General features: G+C 48.2%; 1 long non-coding RNA gene across 1 annotated transcript; it reads right to left on the bottom strand.

Moving 5' to 3' along the window:
* Positions 1 to 317: 317 nt before the first annotated feature.
* On the bottom strand, positions 318 to 1224 carry LOC119657992. Its single transcript, XR_005250191.1, has 3 exons — positions 1009 to 1224; positions 699 to 824; positions 318 to 639 (listed from the first exon to the last, which is right to left on the bottom strand). It is a non-coding gene; the product is annotated as an uncharacterized LOC119657992 (long non-coding RNA).
* Between the last annotated feature and the right edge of the window lie 4211 nt (positions 1225 to 5435).

Here is a 5435-nt window from a genome sequence, read left to right as displayed (position 1 = left end):
GAAGACGCAGGCCAGGGCGCCAGACAGCTTCTAGGGACATCGAATTGGTAGACCTCGGCTTAAAACCAGGATGTCTGCAGTTCCTTACTGAGGCAGGCCTAGATATTGGTTGTTGCGCCGTTCATGATGGTGAATTGGGGCTATCGAACATTAAAACTTCTACCATCGTGAACGAGACACCCTGTATAGTTCAAGCCAGGTCGTCAAGTTGAAAAAAGTAGTTTAAAAAAGTGCGCTTTCTAGTTTTAGAAACTTTTAAAATGTGCTAGCAAAAAGGGAAGAAGCCAGTATGGAACATTTGTGTAAACTTTCTTTATTACATAGAAACAGGCGATGATATGAGAACTTTGTCCTTAGTAGAGAAATTAGTAATTTTCGTAAATATTATAGATACTTTTACCATATTAACTCAGCCCTTACAAAGTGGAAGCACACGGCAGCATCGCGGGGATCGTCATATTTAAGAGGTGCACGGTATGCTAATGAAGTAGATCAGATCACGCGTCTGCAATCAACTGAAATGGACGCGGCCGCGTCATAAGTATTTTGCTTGAAATAAACTTGCATATTATGCACATGTAAAAAGATTGAGCTTGCGATTTACGGTGCATACCAACACTTACTGTTGGGACGAATTGCCTGTTGATGCAATTGACAGGATACATAAATATTGAAAGATAAGTCGGAACATTACCTACCAGCATATTAGTCGAGCCTTTTTAATTATCGCACGCTAGTGCATTAACGTCATGAATAGATACCTCAGAATTACGTTCCGTATTTTGAAATCTCCGACTGCAGACTTTGTTTCACCAGACAAATTCCTATGAAATTGGTATTGTCAAATTTACTTAATTTTACTCTAATCCAAAAACACTTCAGGCGTCTGTTTAAGCTATTCCCACCAATTCTAAGTCCTTTGGTAGGAGAGACACAAGTGAAGAAATAGCGTTTTCGTTTTTCACTTCCACAAAGTATAGTATAAACATCAATGAAGAACAAGCTCACCAATATATTGAGGAGCGAAAAATGCAAACCTTAGCCCCCGCCGGCAACACTTCCAACATGCAACTAGTGCTGCAACACACAAAAGGCTATTTAGTGTCCAACTACCGTGCATGTATGTTGGGAAAACATTTGAATTCACAACCTTATCTACACCTCATTGAATAATTATAAATCACCTGACTTCGAAGTACTCGCAGCACACCCACAACTACCCCGGCGGCGGAGGTGCTAGGAGTAAATGGCCAGGGCCATTAGTGATAAACTCATGAGAAGAATTTATTGCACCTACTCGATACGGTAATTACGGACTTGAGCTAGTCGTACTGGTGGGAGTAGCCTCTGACCGCCACACTAGGAGTCCATCTAGGAAAGTGCGAATGCCGAGTGTACAGTATCCGATATCGAACACTGGTCGCACCCACCTGTATCAAAAAGCAGTTAGAAATTAATTTGACTTCGTTATGTTCTCTCAGTGTTGTTCCTTGGCATAGTGGCTCCATTCGATTTGAATACACGTTCCAGCCAAAAAGTATTTTAGAGCAGATGATTGAAAATGTTCTTGAAGATTGAATTTGCGATTAGGAGGGTATTTTGCAAAGAACAGAATTCCGCTGGTTTCGCAGCACTTATTAGTTTGCTGCTGTCTCGATTCCTTTTCTTAATGAAAAAGAATACTCGCATTTTTAAGCAAAAAGAGAACACCTTTGTAACTTTTATTTATCAAATTTTCAGAATATTTTCGCCAAGTAAAGAAATTAAATATCAGATCAAATCAAATGTCAGGCAATTTTTTTTAGGTAAGGTAGGTGAATGCGTTTACGCACACAGTGTTGGACTCCCGATTCGGTACGTCGTCGGACTAGCAAGTAAACACCTCCCCATCGTCAGAGAGCTAGCCTGGAACCGTTTGTCACATCACTTCGGGCTAGTCCCAGAACTCTCCCGCCTTGTGGAGCCTTCAAATCAGGGAATTCCTTTCACCAACGAGAAGGGAGAGGAGGAAGGGAACTGTCAGTTCAAGGAACCCTCTGCCATCCGGCTTCTCTACCGGTCGAGTTCTATCTTCTTACAACGAGAAGGGCCCGAACGTAATGGGCAACATGGTTCCACCTGTCAGCAGTCCTCGGCATCTCTTCGACAATGTTGTCTGGAGAGAGATCCCCTGGGTTGTGTGCTGACGAACCCCATCGCACCTTCCACAAGAAAAAAAAGTGTGGTGCGCGCCGTCCACAACTCCATAGCAAAACACACAATCCGGAGAAGCGCCTTTCCAATCTTGCACAGGTAAGACTGAAAACTTCCATGCCCACTTAAAAATTGGGTAAGGAAATACTCAGTCTCCATGCTTCCGATTCAGCCACGCACCTAAGTTGCCGATGAACCGCGCAGTCCATCTGCCTCTAGTTTCATTTTGCCAAGAGAGCTGCCACTCGTCTAGAGTGTGTTGCCGTTCTTCGCGAGCAACCACCTCCCTTAGCTCATCTTCCTTGCGCTTGTATATGGCCTGACGCTCCCTAGCAAGAAGGGCAACGGGGATCACTCCCGCGATCACCATCACGGCTGGTTTAGAGACAGTGTGGTATGCAGACGCCACCCGTAAAGCTCCCCGTCTCTGTACTTGCGCGAGGCGTTTACGATATACCTACTTGTTAAGGGCGCCAGCCCATACCTCTGCGCCGTAGAGCAGGACAGACTGCGTTGAAATCATCAGGAGACGTCGCGTACTAGACGTAGGACCCCCAATGTTTACCATTAGCCTACTTAACGCCGAAACTCCAGCCGCAGCCTTGTTCGCTGTTGCTTTGATTTGCTCAGAAAAGCTCATCTTTGAGTCAAGAGTCAACCCGAGGTGATTTACCGCTGATTTTGACTCAATTATCAACTCGCCGAACGATATGGAAGGCAGGGTCGAAATTCTCTTTTTAGTCAGAATAACTACTTCGGTTTTTTCCAGTGCAAGGTTGAAACCATGAGTAGTCATCCATCGGCTTACCCATCGCATCAATATGCCGAGTCTGCTTTGCGCCTGTTCAGTGCGTCCAGCAACAAGCGCTGCGACATCATCTGCATAGCCGACCAGGCGCGACTCTTCTGGCATGTCGAGTTTAAGCAGACGTTCCAGAGGTCCGGCCCTAGGATAGATCCCTGTACTACCTCCGACGCGACCTCCATCCACCTTTGACCCTCTAGTGTTTCATTGAGCAGGGAGCGGTTCCTTAGATAGTCCCTCAAAATCCGTAAGAGATAGTTCGGCACGTTGAAATTATTGTCTATTGTCGGAATTAAAGGCGTTTCTGACGTCAAGTGTTACGAGGAGCACCACCCGTCGAGTTCGGTGGCTATATGCCTCTGCTCGTCGAACGGCGTCCACAACTTGCAAGACAGCATCAACTGTCGATCTCCCTGCCCTAAAACCAAACTGCCGGGGAGATAAATCTCCGGCAGCGCGTATCGTTGCAGCGAGTCTACTTCTGATGAGCTTTTCGAGCACTTTCCCAGCAGTGTCAAGCATACATAGTGGGCGGTATAAAGGCGGCAATTCGGGGTCGCCTTTCCCTTTATGGATCAGCGCAAGCCTCGCAACTTTCCAACGAGCAGGGAAAATGCCCTCATTCCGGCAAGCGTTGAATGCGCCGAGCAGTAAGTCTGGCCGGTGTTAGAATACCAGTTTATATACCTCTGCTGGAATACCATCGGGTCCTGGCGCCTTCTTTTTCATAGAGAGGACTGCCTGTTCCAACTCTTTTATAGAGAAAAGTGGACAGTCCTCTGCGCTCTCCGCGCCGACGTCACCATCCCATACGGGGTGCGCAGGGTAGAGTGCCCTTTACAATGCGGTCCATCTGCTCGGTCTTAAGTGAACACGGTTTCCGCAGAGCCCCAATTTTTCGGGTTACCAATTTGTAACCGAGTCCCTACGGATCCCCATTCACCTCGTCGACAAGATCTTGCCAGCAGTTTAGCTTTGCTCTTGTTTATTGCGCTGCGGAGACTCCTTTTGACTGATTTGTACTCCAACAATAAGGTACATGCCTCCTCCCGGTCGCCTAGACGTTGTTTTAATCGGCGGAGCCTGTGACACTCCTTCCGGGGCTCTGCGATCTCTCTGTCCACCAATACATGGAAGATTTGCCGCGCCTCGATGTCTTCCTGGGCATCGAGGCTCCGCAGACCGTCTTTATCAGGTTCATAACTGAATCTACGACAGTGTCAGCTGCGGCGCCACCACCCCCAGGAGTACCCCCTCCAGCGTGGCCCCACCCGTTCCCAGAGTTTCGACAAACTTCCCGGTGTTCACTTTCGCGACGTTCCATGTACAGAAAGATCGCTGGGGTGGCGCACACCGAGAGTTTGTGTCCACCACTTCGAAAGCAATGTATTGGTGGTCACTTGCCGAGAAGTCTTCCAGAATTCGCCACCCGTCCACCAGCGACACCAGTGATTCCGACGCGAAGGTTACGTCTGGAATGCTTCCTTCGCAGCCCGGGCACCGGAACGTTGGGGTAGATCCGGGTTTAGAACTACCAGTCCAGTTCTCGCCGCCATTTCCAGAATTAGTTTCCCTCTGGAATCTGTGTGAGGCATGCCCCATTCAAGTGCCCTAGCATTGAAATCACCCCCGACCAGGATCCGTCCATCCGTGCTTAAGATAGCGTCCTCCAAAGCATCAAGCCTCCGACGAAAGTCCGGCATCGTCTCATTCGGCGTAAGATAGACACTAAAAAACGTTATCCCTGAACACCGAATCCATACAAAGCTGTCCCCTCGCCCTTGGGCAAGAACCCCCAGGAAGGTGCCGTCCCGAACCCAGATGGCAGCGGTACCTGATATGTCTGGGTGCCATGAAACTGGGCCCTTGTTTCGGTACTGCTCACTGATGAGTACTAAATCAGCTTTGGTCTCCACAGCGAACTGCGCTAGAAACTCGTGAGCAGTTGCACTCCGGTGCATATTGATTTGTAGAATGCAAATCATGTTGACCGTATCCTAGCTCTTTCCAGTTCTGCTCTGAAAACTGGACACCGCCCCGATGCCGCAGTGTGCGCAATGCTCTCATCAGTCGCGCCACGGTCCCTGCATAGGACGCAACTTTCCTTTTCATTGCAGCTGTTCGCTTTATGGTCATCCTGACCGCATTTACGGCATATTTCCCTTCTGTCAGGTCCCCGACAGTTTGTAGATGTGTGCCCATAATCCAAACATCTGTAACATTTGGTTGGGGCGGCCCGAATTGGTATCCTAAACACTACCCAACCAATTCTTATTTCCCCGCTGTTTAGAAGCTTCCTCGCGTATTGCTCGGCAACTTCCACCACAGCGAGTTTTTGGCCTCGGGAGTTCGCGGAGGTGATACCAATCCGGACATTGGTTACCTCTGGGCATTCGCGTTTGATGGCCTCTTCTACATCGTTCTTTTCCGTGAGACA

The sequence above is a fragment of the Hermetia illucens genome, chromosome 5 (genome assembly GCF_905115235.1).
Source record: "Hermetia illucens chromosome 5, iHerIll2.2.curated.20191125, whole genome shotgun sequence".
Taxonomy (NCBI): domain Eukaryota; kingdom Metazoa; phylum Arthropoda; class Insecta; order Diptera; family Stratiomyidae; genus Hermetia; species Hermetia illucens.
This window is presented reverse-complemented; position numbering and strand designations above follow the sequence as displayed.